Source organism: Diabrotica virgifera, chromosome 4 (genome assembly GCF_917563875.1).
Source record: "Diabrotica virgifera virgifera chromosome 4, PGI_DIABVI_V3a".
Lineage (NCBI taxonomy): Eukaryota > Metazoa > Arthropoda > Insecta > Coleoptera > Chrysomelidae > Diabrotica > Diabrotica virgifera.
The window spans coordinates 56,205,346-56,221,003 of NC_065446.1; the positions used below are offsets into that span (position 1 = coordinate 56,205,346).

Here is a 15,658-nt window from a genome sequence, read left to right on the forward strand (position 1 = left end):
ATATTGTGCACGACCTCACAATGTCGTAGATAGATATACCTACTACACGTGTAAAAGACACTACATAAATGCCGCTAGATTGCGTTTGTTGTCAAGGCAGTTTGTGTATTAATAGCAATTTAAAAAGCCGGCAAGCCAACCGTAATGACCAGTTGGTGGTTTAAACGTGTAATTAGACCTATATGTTGCGTTTTATGTCGAATTATGCCTCTTTCTGCGATCATGCCTGCATAATAGGGATATAAATAATCAGAGCAATAGTGTCCATCGATTGGTAGGTATATACCAGGGGTGGCCAAACTATGGCTCGCGAGCCACATGTGGCTCTGTGAAGGATTATTTGTGGCTCTCAATAAATTGACCTGATTTACTTTTAATTTTTGTTTTTCAAAATGTCTTAAATTACTGACAACAAATATAAAAGACTAAGTGTAACATCAGAACTTGGACAAGAAGTCACTTTATCACTGTTGCTATTCAATTTGGCCTTAGAATATGTAATAAGTAAAATATCATCTGAGCTGACAGGATGATTTGCGAATCGAGGATCAAAACTACTGTTGTCATTTGCTGATGATATAGGTGCAGTCACTCAATCTACACAAGCACAAGAGACGTGAGAGAGTGTTTTCACAACTCGAGGAGAAAACAGGTAGTCTGGGCCTTCAAATAAATGAAGGGAAGACGAAATACATGCTAATAACCAAAAATCCAAGACCAAGGAGTTACGCAGAACATAACTATTAATGGCCACAATTTGGAATTGGTAAAAAAAGAGTTTAAATATACAGGGTGGGGCATTAGTGTGACAAAGTCCAATTACTCGTTTGTCGTAAGAGATACGAAAAAAAGATATTTAGGTAAAAGTTGGGGCACACATACTACCATAATTTAAAAATATTTTCAAATATACAAAGTCGTCCGTATTGACAGGGTGACACAAACTTATGTTTTTTTAAATGGAACACCCTATATATTTTTACATTTTTGGATTCTACTCGATATTTCCTTTCTTAAAATATATAGTTTTGTAATATTATACGAGGTAGTTTAAAAGTTAATTACATTTTTTTGTTAATTTCGTAGCAAAATCTACACCCTGTAGAATTTTAGTGATTTGACATTAAATTTTTATTTTATGTTCAAACAATTTTTAATATAGTCTACTATTGTTAAACATTAACAGTATAGCGAAATGTTTAATTTTAGTATACAGGGTGGGTCGAAACTCGGAATGAGTATTTTCTGAGTTTTCTTAAATGGAACACCCTGTATTTAAGTATTGTAATCAAATTATATTTTATGGTACTTTTTTATTTATTAAGCATTCCCTATACCTAAGTGCTTTAATTTGTGAGTTAATCGTGATTCTTTAAGCCAAACATTAATTGTAAGAAAAATTACGTGAAATTTTATTAGGTGGCTGTGAAAATATTTAATCAAAAATAATTTTTGGAAAAGAAAATAGATCATAATCTAGTCTGATCCTTAATTTATTACTATTGGATGAAATATCCAAATAAATTCGTAGTTAAGGTTGTTGGTACGCAAAATATTAATAAAAACATACAATATTCTACCTTGTCGGCTATGACACTAAATTTCCTTAAAAACTTGACATTATGCTATTTTTATAGATCCAGTTGCTTTGTTATCATTACTAATATGTATTTTTCTTATGAGAAACTGATTAATAAGATTTTGGTGCTAGTGGAATATAACAAAAATGTGCTACTAGCAATAAGAATTTTTCATCAGAAATTCCCTGATAGACGACAACTAAGAAGAGAAACGTTTAAAAATACACTAGAACGGTTTCAATGGACTGATCACTTAGACTATGATAAATCTGCTCGAATAAAAACTATTGTAAGTGAAGAAAACAGCAATTAAATGTAATCCTTAGTGTCACTGAGGACCTGCATATTAGTACAATCGTTCTTACAATCTAAGTATCTAGTCTGTTGAAACCATTTTAGTATACTTTCAAAAGTTTCTCTTTTTGGTTGTCGTCTATCAGGGAATTGCTGATGATAAATTTTTATTGCAAGTAGCTCATTTTTGTTATACTCTCCTAGCACAAAGCCATTTTAATCCGTTCTTCATTAGAAAATTTAATATTAGTAATGGTATCAAATCAACTGGAACTATATAAATAGTATAATGTCAAATGTTTAAGCAAATTTTATGTCATAGCCAACTAGGCAGAATTTTGTATGTTTGATTCATATTTTAAGCACCAACAACCTTAACTACGAATGTATTTGGATATCTCATCCAATATTAATAAATTAAGGATCATGCTAGATTATTACGTATTTTTTTTTTCGAAAAATTACTTTTGATTGGATATTTTCACGGCTACCTAATGAAATTTTACGTAATTTTTGTTGCAATTAATGTTTTCTTAAAAAATGACGAATAACTTACAAATTAAAGCACTTAGGTATAGGAAATGCTTAGGAAATAAAAAAGTACTGTAAAATATAATTTCATTACAATACTAAAATACAGGGTGTTCCATTTAAGAAAACTCAGAAAATACTCATTCCGAGTTTCGACCCACCCTGTATACTAAAATTAAACATTTCGCTATATTATTAATGATTAACAGTAGTAGACTATACTAAAAATCTTTTGAATATAAATAGAAAATTTGATGTCAAATAACTACAATTCTACAGGGTGTAGATCTTGCTACGAAATTAACAAAAAAACGTAATTAACTTTTAAACTACCTCATATAATATTACAAAACCATATATTTTAAGAAAGGAAACATCGAGGAAAATCCAAAAATGTAAAAATATTCAGGGTGTTCCATTTAAAAAAACATAAGTTTGTGTCACCCTGTCAATGCGGACGCCCCTGTATATTTGAAAATATTTTTAAATTATGGTACTATATGTGCCCCAACTTTTACCTAATAACTTTTTTTCGTATCTCTTACGACAAACGAGTAATTGGACTTTGTCACACTAATGCCCCACCCTGTATGGCGGTAATCACATATGACAACTACATCTGAGGTCTATAGAATCAAAACCTGCTAGATCCATGTGTTGAAATTTTGTCAGGAGGCTAAAAGAACATTAAAAATGTAAATTTTCCAAAAGTATCCGGTATTTTTCAATCAAAGGGGCATCAATAAATATCATAAAAAGGCACACTAATTTGTAATTTTTCTGCACGCCCCTTACATCTTCAGAAATTTGTACTTTAGTCTGGATTTAGCAGAACGAAAAATTTAGAATTTAGCAGGTTTTGATTCTGATGGGCTCATCTAAAAAGAGGTCTCAGAAAGGATAGTTCCGTGGAATAGAACATTATACTCCCTACCATCATTATTAAGATCTAAGCAGCTAAAAAGACAATCTAAATTAAGACTGTATAGCTAATTATTGGCTAAGATAAAGATAAGATGGGCAGTTCATGTGGTAAATCAGAAGAAGACAGGTTGTTAAAGACGGTGTTTTTTGAAAGACGATACAAGATAAATAGGCAGTCCCAGAAAAAGATGGAAGGATGATGAAGAATCGAAGTATTCTGAATTAGCAAAGGCTGCTAATTATTTAAATATGTAAAACAACGATGTGAACCATTTTATTTCACTTTAAAATTCGTGAAATCGAAACAGTGAGAGAAAAATTTAATACCTTCTGTACACTTTTTAGATAATTGTTTAATTGCGGCTCTCGAAACATTTCAAATTTTGGAAAATGGCTCGGACTATCAAGGAGCTTGGCCACCCCTGGTATATACTGACGGTATATTTTTACAGCACTTTTGCCACTTTTTCTAATACAATAGACTCTCTCTATAACGAACACGGGTATTACGAGGTTTCGCTTATAACGAGGTATACTAGATGTCCCATGAAATTCCAAGCATATTTGCTTTTAACGATGAAAAATGAAATCGAAGAATATGTTTCTTTACCTGTTTTTGACGTGATGATGGCTATAAATAAATACAACACTGCCTTTATATAGGAAGACCCAATATCCGTGTGCTTACCGAGGCCAGTGCTGTAATAAATTCCATGGCCTGTAATAAACTTCCTCCGGTCTATTTATCTATCGACCGATATTGAATGTTACAATTTACGATGGCAAAGTTTCATTGTTGAAGTCGACCATCGACACCTAATAAACTATGTAAGAGGCATCAAAAGATTTCAGTAGTGATGGTATGTATGCACAATATTATTATTGTCTGATATAACGAGATCCGCTTATAACGAGGTAATTAGTCCGCCATTTCAGTTCTCGTTATAGAGGGAGTCTACTGTAATATAAAATATTTGTATTTCTAAGAACAGAGAAGGGTATATCAACTAATAGTGGAAGTATGAGAAAATGAAATAATGTCAACTGATTGGTATGAGGCCCTCGTTTGCCCGCTGCATAAAAAAGGCAGATCTACTATAGACTAAATCTTCCCATTAACGGAGATACAGATAACTTGTTATGGAAGTAAGGCAGCGAGAAATCGTAGCCATTTATCGATATCAGTCGAGTTGCTTCAGTTTATCGTTGTGTGTAAACGGTACATGCATCGCAGCGATTTATCGGAATTGGAATTGGATTGGAGTTGGTATCGGATTTCATCAATTTATTGTAACGATCAGTTGTTTCAGTTTATAATCAATCGCAACAATTTATTGCAGCGTCTAAACAGCTTTAAAAGAATCAATAAATCGCAGCAATTTATCGTGACAATAAATTTCTGCGATTTATCGCGGCGTCTAAACGCCACTTAAAGTTCTTCTGCATGGTTTGTTTTTGAAAAAATAGTACATATATACAGGGTGAAAGAATTGAAAAAATAAACAACATATTTTTACATAAAAATCAGGAAAAACACAACTTCTGGTACACCGATTCTTCCGGTCAAGACCTCGATCTTATACATCAAAAAAAGAACCTATATACCAAATTTGGTTAATATCGGACTTTTCGTTCAAAAGTTATCGTGCTATTAGTCACATATGTAGTCGCCATTTTGAATGCCCGCCATTTTTATAAAAGGCAAAATCTGAGATGGCATCATATCTAAGTTTGAACCTTTACATGTGTAGTATATGCGGTCCAAATTATATGCTTCTACCATTAAATGCACAATAATTCTTATAATATTTGCACGAATCTACCGCACATAGGTACATGTGAAGATAAGTTATGCATTTATATAATGGTAATTAACATAACTAAAAAGTTTAAAACATTTCCTAAAAAATATTTTTACGCTCTTTTCAATGCCGGTATTACCTTTTTGAAAAATTACTATATACAGGGTGAAAGAATTGAAAAAACAACATATTATTACATAAAAAATAAGGAAAAACACAACTTCTGGTAAACCGATTCTTCCGGACCAAAAGCTCGATCTTATACACCAAAAAAGGAACCCATATACCAAATTTGGTTTAAGTTGGACTTTTCGTTCAAAAGTTATCGTGCTATTAGTCACATATGTATCGTCGCCATTTTGAATGCCCGCCATTTTTGTAAAAGGTAAAATCTTCTCATATGGCCTCATATCTAATTTTGAACATATGTGTAGTATCTGTGGTCCAAATTATATGCTTCTATCGTTAAATGCACAATTCTTATAATATTTGTCCGAATCTGCCGCACTAATGTTTAATCTTCCTTCACTGTTTTGGCAACTACTTTAGATGTTATAAAAATAAAAAATTTACAAATAGATTAACTATTTTGGTTAATGGGAACTTACTAAACTTGATATTATTAGGAACTATTACAGCAATATTGTCACAAATGTTAGGTAATAACTTTTTAATTGCTTTTACCTTTTCAATTTATAATCTAACCTCAACCATAATTGTATTTAATGCCAATGTCATTGAAAGTCTAGCACATTGTTTGTATAACCTTTCGAAGTGCAAGGTAAAAACGTTTTATAAACTATGTTCAGATATTGCTATTAAATAACTAATCAATGTTTTTTGTTTTTCGATGCTAGATATTGCAGCAGTTGCATTGCAGTCTATTAGCCTCAGTGTTCCTCTATAGTCTATCTATAGTCTATTTGCATTGATTTTTTTGTATGTTAAGTGGTTCGCTCGTTAAATTTTATCACACTACAAGTTATAAAGCAAGCTTTAGATATCCTTACGAATCATTTTCAGTTTTTTCTTCTTAAGGTTTCGTATTCTTTCGAAGATTGGCAATTCAAATGGCAATTGAAGTTTTGGAGATTTCTGCGGATGAGCGGTCACACCATGTCCTCAAGTCTTTCAGCCATGAATTCTGGCGTGTTTCTACTGATCTTTTGCCCTCTGCTTTACCTTCCAATATGATTTGAAGTAATTCATATCTTTCACCTCTGAATAATATGACCCAAGTATTGTATTTTCCTCTCTTTGATTATTCTTAGTAATTCTTTTTGTTTACTCATGCGCCGAGGTACCTTATCGTTAGTACCCATGGAATTCTCTCCACACTTTTCGATTCTTGATAGCATTTCTTTTTTATTTCTTGTCTTGTCTATTGTGTATCCACTTCCAATTTTTTATTGATCATATGTCACTCTTCTATTATGTCCGTACCAAGAGAGCTAAAATTTATTCGGCACAGCTTACTGTCGTATACTATGTTTTTTGGTATTAATTTACAGACCCCAATTATTTAATTGCTCCACTAATTTCCTTACCAAATATATATCATCAATGTCTTCAGCTAGACAACTTGAACGTCAGCGAACAGGAGAGTACTAATAAATTCCTCCCCAATTTGGACTCCTCTTTTGTAACACTTTTTGTGCCATAGTTTTCAGAGCTGAGTTAAATTTCAGTGTGGGAGAGAGACAGTTTCCTTACCTCAGATACTTGTCAACTTAAAAATATTCTGAACATCATTGTTCTGTTTTGACGCAACTTATAGAAATGCCTTTTTACAACATTTATATTGTGAGTGAATTCAATTCTTGATTTCTAAGTTTTAAGCTGTATCATAGTTTGTAATTTGGTTATTATCATAGGCCTTTATCTTAGGTCTTTGAAAACCAGAAGTAGCTGGTTTCCGTATGCTAGAGATTTTTCCATTAGTAGTTTCAGACAAAACAAGTTATAGATGCATGAATTCCTAGTATAACTTCCCATTCTTCCAACTGATTTTCAATTTTGTAACAATCTACAAAATTTTTCACAATTTTTTTCGCTGGAGCATAGTCAAAAACTGGTTATAAACGAACTTCTGGAAATATTTCTAAAGAAATCAAAGGTCCACCCCCACTACAACCAACTTAAGCTATTTTTGTACAGATTCCTACTGGACTATTATAAAAAAATAAATTTTGTTTCAATGTATAAAGGTCATTATATTTTATATTTGCAGTATGAAAATGTAAAGCTATCAGCGTTTCACGCAAATCAAATATTTTAATGTTTTCTTCATGTAAATGAATGATCTCCCACAGTGATCGCTTCTCGTTCAGGAAACAATAAGTTAGATAGTTCATTTGATATAATGGACAGAAATATCATTAATTAAAAGAACCGTATTAAATGTAGATTTTAGATCTTGGTAATATGAAATAAGTTAAATATTAAACGTAGTTTTAAGTTCTTACAGATAATTTCTTTTACTTAAAATACCATTAATTTCACATTTTGGGTTCGTTCTGGATACTGTGCCACTATTTGGAATTTTACTTATCTATAGACATTCTTCTTTCTTAGAACCTTTTTTATTTCTGGTTGTTTCGTTATCCAGGTGAGGTAAGAAATTCTGTTGGTATTTATTATCTATATTTTCAGAGACCTTTATTAGATTCTGACCAAAAAGTCAGTTGTAAAAAAATGGTCATGTGTACAGTTGAAAATGGTCAGTTAAATACCACAGTCAAATTTAATCCAATAATTATACTATCAGCCAAATTAAGGGTTATGAAACGATAATAGTGAATTTAAATGCACTTAATCCAGTCATTTACCAAATAATCTGGAAATTTGATCAATTATTTATTCAAAATATAGAAATATATTTTTCCGAAAATCGGTCAGGAATTTAGACATTTTTGACAACATTTTTGAAAGAAACGCGCGATATTTCCTTATACTTAGCCGTTGCCTGGCAACGAAAAATAACTGTAAGGAAATATTTTTTCCTTACCGCAGATTCAGAATAAATTTATTAAACGGTTGTATAAATAGTTACATTTGTCTCTGGATTTTGTTGGCAATAAATCTAATGAAGCATTATTCACTACTTCTGGAGGGGTACCAGAAATTTTGTACCAGAGGGATAAATTACGTAATTTTGCTTTTTAAAATGATTACAATCACAGAGAGCACGAGAAAACACCAAAAATACTGCCAAAATAAGCAAATGCGTCAAATTTGACAATTCCATATTTTTGTTTCTATAGTTACAAAACCTGTATTTGGTGGCATCACGAATATTTCAGCCAAAATAATAATACATATGTCTATTTGAAAATTTTCGGTGGCGCCCAAAATCCCGACAGCCAAAATCCCGACGCCGACGGCCAAAACACCGACACGCCAGAATCGCGAAAATTTTAACATGTTTATTTTAATATAACTTAAATATTCGATTTTCGGAATATAATAGTATGTATGTATACCTACCTTGTAGGAAAAGCCACATTCCCGGACTACGTATTGCCTTGTCTCGACGTCAATCTGGAATTAATCTCGTTGTTTTGATTTTGGATGATCTTTATCTCGTCTATCTTTATTTTGCATCCCTTCGTGCAAATATTTTAACCAATGCTGGATAATAATTATTAGTTGAAATTAGGCGTTTAATAATTTTAACAAACTCACATCTGAAGCAATTAGCTCATGAATTTTTCTGAGATCAGTATGTAATCTAAAATGTATTAAATCTAATAACTGCATTAAACCATCATCCTCTTTGAATCTTTTTTTCAAGAAGTTTGAAAGAGATCACCATTTCGGGCTTACTGCCTCAGCGCCTCTTCGATTGGATACATAGAACTTATGGGCAGTGGTTCTACGTTGTTTTTGGTGCTTTATTCCGTTCATTTCAAGAGGATTTTCTTTGGAAATTTGAACTTGGAGAGCTTCCTCCCAGCCTCCAAGTAATGGTTTCTTTTCTATAGTTTGATGGCTATTGTTTACTTTTTATGGACTTATTCAAAGAAAGTAAATTGCAATAATCTCTCTTTGAAGATTTTTTTGGAATCGGGAAAATATTTTAAGTACATCTGCTAAAACGTCATACGTCCTTATATTCAAATATATGCGATGATAAATACTATTTCAGACAATTGTACGTTTAAGAGGGAGGGAGGATTTAATTTTTTATTTTGGTCAGTTGTAAAATTTCCTTAGAATAAACACTGTCAAAGAAAGTAAATTGCAATAATCTCTCTTTGAAGATTTTTTTGGAATCGGGAAAATATTTTAAGTACATCTGCTAAAACGTCATACGTCCTTATATTCAAATATATGCGATGATAAATACTATTTCAGACAATTGTACGTTTAAGAGGGAGGGAGGATTTAATTTTTTATTTTGGTCAGTTGTAAAATTTCCTTAGAATAAACACTGTCAATTATTTAAAATGGTAAAATACATTTAATGATTTTGGCAAGACTCAATAGTTTCAATAGTACAATCATGATAGATAAGATCAATGCGGTATTGGCAATATCGGTTGTCGTGTCTAACCTTTATTGTGCTCAGTAATAATAAATGAAGATTTTATATTGTCTTCTAGGAAAGGGGCGGTCCGGTATAAGTTTAAGGTCATTTTTAAAAGTAGCTGATGTCAGAACTTTAATCTAAAAAATTGGCAAAGTAGGATTCAACTGTTGCTTCACTTGTCAATGATTAATTAAATAAATAGAGGTAACTTGAATATTTCACCCTCAACGGATTTTGAAGGGATGCAAGCTTTAAAAAATAAAACATTAGTTTATTCGCATTACCTGTAATACCTATTAAAAACTAGTTTTAACTATGTTAAATCTATTAGAAACGAAACAAACACTCTAGTCAGACAAATAAAAAGAGAACACTGGGAGAGTTTCTCAAAACAGATGGAACACGACTTCTACGGAACACAAAAGGAAATATGGAGAATGATCAGAGGACAAAGAAAAGAGATGAACGAACTAATAAAAACGAAACACATTCAGAAGGAAACTTGGGCAGACTACTTTCGATCTCTGTTTGCTAAAGATAACGATAACGAACCACCAACACCTGAAGTGACAACAAACGAAGAAACAAATATTGAAGAAGCAGAGGTAACGGAAGCATTAAGGAAATTAAAAAATAGAAAATCACCAGGAGAGGACAGAATATCGAATGAACTCCTAAAGTATGGAGGACAAGACCTGACCAAACAATTATTAAAACTAATCCAAAAAATAATAGAACAAAACAGAATACCAATTGTGAACTTAATAAATACCATACAAAAGCACTAATTGCTAGACTTCAGGAGCGGAATGTAAGTTTACCGCTGAATATTTCACACCTACTAAGCTTCAACACCAAAACTATTAATGATATTATCATATAATTTCTTAAAGATTCTAAAATAAAAATTTAATATGACATCTTCAATCTTCAACTTTCAAATAACTGTGACAAAAAGTTTATCTAATGCCATCCCCTCTTTGTGAACACACACACAAGAATGGAGATCAAGCATCCTAATACCTCTCTTCAAAAAGGAAGAAAAATCGGACCCGGAGAATTACAGAGGAATTAATTTATTAAACACAACACTAGAATTAACGACCAAAGTGATAACAAACAAACTGAATAAAATTATAACATTAGCAGAAGAACAACAAGGTTTTAGGTCGGGAAAATCATGCACCGACGCTATATTTATAATGAGGCAAATTCAATAAAAATCATTAGAATACAACAAACCGGCATACTTATGTTTCGTGGACCTTAAGAAGGCATTTGACAGGGTCAAATTAAAGGACGTTATCCATTTATTGTACGCAAGAGAGGTATCTATAGGAATAATTAAAACGATCGAAAATATCTACCAGAGCAACACAATAAAGGTAAAAGTAGATGAAGAACTAACTGACCCAATTGAAGATGGCAATGGGATAAGACAGGGAGATTCCCTGAGTCCTCTGTTGTTCAACCTGATCATGGACGAAATAATAAAAAAAATAAGAACAAAAAAAGGATACCAAATGGGAGAAAAACAACTTAAAATAATCTGCTATGCAGACGACGCAATACTAATCTCTCAAAGTGAAGATGATTTACAACGTATGCTGTACGAATTTAAATAACCGCTAGAAAATTTAACATGTTAATTTCCCCAAAAAAGACTAAATGCATGGTTATAACAGCAGATCTAATAAGGTGTAAATTAGAGCTGGAGGGTTAAATAATAGAAAGTCATGGAATTTAAATATCTAGGCATCACACTATGCAGCTACGGAAGGCTCGAAACGGAAGTGGAAGATCAGGTGAATAAAGCAAACAGAGCCGCAGGTTGCCTGAATGAAACAATATGGAGAAATAAAAACATCGGAAAAGAAGTGAAAGGCAGAATTTACAAAACAGTCATCAGACCAATAATGACATACGCGGCAGAAACACGACCTGATACAGAAAGGACAAAAAGAATGCTAGAAACAGCAGAGATGAAAACATTGCGAAAACTCGATGGTAAGACGATGTGGGATAGAGCTAGAAGTGCAGATATACGAAGGAGATACAAGGTGGACAACATTAATAACTGGGTGAAAAGCAGAAGAGTAGAATGGAACGACCACATAAGCCGAATGACAACAAATAGAGTAGTAAGGACGGCGAGAGACGGTTCCCCAATAGGAAGACGATCAGTGGGAAGACCACGAAAAAGATGGAATGACAACTTACTGGAGGCACATTGAAAAACAGACAGAGTAATGTCTATACTTATAAAAAGAAGAAGAAGAAAAATCTATTTTTTTAGTTCTTACTTTTAATATTATTTCATCCATGATCAGGTTGAACAATAGAGGACTCTATGATAATCTGCTATGCAGACGATGCAAGAATAATCTCTCAAAGTGAAGATGATTTACAACGTATGCTGCACCAATAACCCCCAGAATATTATTAACATGTTAATTCCCCAAAAAAAGACAAAATGCATGGTTATAACAGCAAATCCAATAAGAGTACATTAGAGCTAACTAAAGGATCAGATAATAGAACGAGTGACGGAGTTTAAATTACTACACATCACACTTTCTATCTACGGAAAGCTCGAAACAGAAGTGGAAGATCAAGTGAATAGAGCAAACAGAGCCGCAGGTTGCCTGAATGAAACAATATGGAGAAATAAAGATATCGGAAAAGAAATTGAAAGGCAAAATTTACAAAATAGTAATCAGACCAATAATGACGTAAGTAGCAGAAACACGAACTGACAAGGAGAGAACAAAAATATTGCTAGAAACAGCAGAGATGAAAATCCTTCGAAAAATCGATGGTAAAACACTCTGGGACAGAGCTAGACGTAGAGATATACGACGGAGATTCAAGGTGGAGAACATTAATAGCTGGGCAAAGAACAGAAGAGTAGACCGGAATGACCACATATAAGCCGATTAATAAGCCGAATGACAGCAAATAGAGCAGTAAAGATGGCGATCAGTGGGAAGACCACGAAAACGATGGAACGACAACTTACTGGCGGCACATTGAAAAAACAGGCAGAGTAATGGCTATACAAGAAAAAGAAAAGAAAAACTAGTTAAAAAAAATCTTCAGTATTCGGAGTTTATATTTAGATAGACTCTCATAAAACGATAGGTGTGTTAAAATATTTTTACTTTACTACCAGAATTTTTGTTGAAAATATTGATAGCTAACATAGTTCTTCCACTATCACTTTTCCCATGCATGAAATTATTCACGAATTACTTTTTATACTAGGTCTCTTTTTAACTCACATAAACTAGTAGGTACATATCGCAAAATTAAGCCGCTTGTCCATAGAAACCACAATAAGTTAAACAAGGATAAACAATATGGCATGTCGTTGATACCTTGCTTACTAGGAATTTTGACGTTTATCATGTTAAGTGACAGTGAAATTAGCGCATTTGCTGGTTATTATTTGAATTTATTGTTTATTTGGTTTTTCAAATTGTTTTAGTCAAAGTTTAGTTTTTCAAACTTTTAATCTTTAAGTACACATGTTATTGTAATTTTTATTTTCAAACATAATTATTGTTAGAACGACTATCTACTGCCCTCTCTTAATTTGATTACTTCCGGTAAGTACCTATTTATTTTTTTACTCAAACGTGATAATATTTATGAGTGTGGCTATAGTTCTGTCGAATGGAAACTTATTTGTTTATTTTCTAGATTACTGTTTAACTTTTTTTTTTTATTTTATTTATTACCGTTCTATATTTATCTTTATACTAGTAATAGTCGGTATAATGTTCAAGCTGTTTAATGTTGAATCCATTAATCTCCTCAATAGTGAAAAAACATTAAACACTTCAATAAAATAACTTTATAAAATACAATCGAAGCCAAAAGACTTATCTGGTATGGACACCTTCAGAGAATGCCCGAAAATAGATGGCCGAAAAAAATAGAAAAATGGACTCCACCCACTAGAAGAAAACGAGGTAGACCAAGACGATCCTGTAGAGAAGATGTCGAAGATGCAATGACCGCCAGAGACCTAAAAACTGAAGATTGCTTCGACAGAAAACGCTGGAAATTAGGATGCGAGAAGCGGCGACAGCTGTAGAAGACTGTCTTATTGTATATTATAAATTATACAATACGTCCACGGGATAATAGCCATTTCCTAATTATTACCACTGACAGTACGTATCAATGATACTACACATCGACGTACGTTTCACTTTATGTTTTGATTTAACTTTTGAAGGTTTGAAAATGAATCATGACGCATGGGCAAATATAAAATGGAACAACTATAATATCATTAGTTTTGCAGTAATTAGTACACGAAATAACTACACTAAATTTACAATCAAGATGCAGTAGAAATAAACAAACCAAGACACGTTAAATGCTACTAGGAGCACTCCCAAATCGTAATTTACAATGTATACACTTTGGAAATCATGATTTGGGATTTACAATGTGTATACATTGTAAATTATGATTTGCCAGTGCTTCTAGTAGCATTTAACGTGTCTTGGTTTGTTTATTTCTACTACATCTTGATTGAAAATTTAGTATAGACTTTAAAAATTATTATTAAACACTTTTTTTGCCCTCTCTTATGTTTGTAGCAGTGTCATATTTCAAGTAGCTCTAACTAAATGGATAAATAAATTTGTATTGATTATTGTTGATAGCTTTATATAGATAAACGACCTATTTAATTGTCATAGTCTAACTAGATGTTCTATAAACAAATTCAAACATTTGTGTTTCTTTTTATTTGTTTACTTTGTATTATGTGAACACCTATAAACACTATTATTGTTTATGTTGTTTTATGAAGTATCTTATGTAGCTGTAAATATTTCTCATATATTGTATAAACATTTTGTACAAAAAATTGATATACTATTTTTAAAATGGCCACAACATTGTGTTTGACCATGAGATAAATGTATAATAATGTTCGATGCCAAGTAATTGTTTATATTTATCAGAAGAGATGTGCCAACACAGATTTACTTTTTGTTTTATTATAATGGTTTGTTTTGTGGTTTGTTATGTTACGTAAATAGTTAAAATTAACAAACTTATTGAAGTAAATTTTAAAATTATATTTTGATTTAAAGAAAATTTGTATGACAATAAAGCAATGAAAACTTTTGCTTTCAATACTACCCCAAAATTTATTACAAGTTAATTTCACTACAGATGTTTCGGCCTTTTTCGAGTGATGTATTTGTTGAAGTATGTAAATATGTTGAGAAGGGGGGTCTTAAGTTGATGATTCAGAAATATATCTGTATGCTTTAATTTATTAATTTCTGTAGATTTTAATAAAGATAGCTTAAGGCCTTTATATACTAGTTTACTATTTTAGATACTACTATGAATAATTACACTTATGACGAAGATTCGTGCAGATTCTAAACAAATAAGTTGTTGTGCTATCACTTAATATTTTGTAGTTTCACTTAGGGTATAAACAGATATACGGTATGTGAGAAAAGAATGATAATTAAAATCGGAAAATAAAAGACCCACTACAATTTTAATCATAAAAATTAAGCATGTATGTATAGTGTCTCACCGACATAATCTCCACAAAGTATAATGATATACATGTTTTACGTAATAATGTCTTCAATGACGCAAGTTTGCACTTGAAGGAAACTAGAAGTAGAACTGCGAAGTGTGTCTAGGTTCTCAGCATTTTTCACTTTCGTTTTGGTGATAGCAATCAGCAGAGACCTTAATTCGATCTTTAACAATGAACGTCGAAAGAAAAAGTCTGTTTTTCATTTGAGATATGGGTAGCTTGAAATGCTTATTACCTTATTGTTTTTTATGGGTTTTGTTAACAGTTTCCTCATCGTGAAAAGATGAGGGTCACTTTCACAATAGACTGACGCAACTCTACGATAGCGTTGTCCTTCAATGGCTTTGTTGTTATGGTGCTGGATGTCCTTTTTTGTATAATATGCGGTAGTGTGTTGATAAAATATACGGGG

The 15,658-nt window shown here is 32.1% G+C and overlaps 1 protein-coding gene across 1 annotated transcript in view; it reads right to left on the minus strand.

Moving 5' to 3' along the window:
- LOC114331803 (zinc finger protein 395) overlaps positions 1–15,658 on the minus strand; it is a 343,721-nt gene that overhangs the window by 136,422 nt on the left and 191,641 nt on the right. The gene's annotated exons all lie outside the window — the stretch shown is intronic.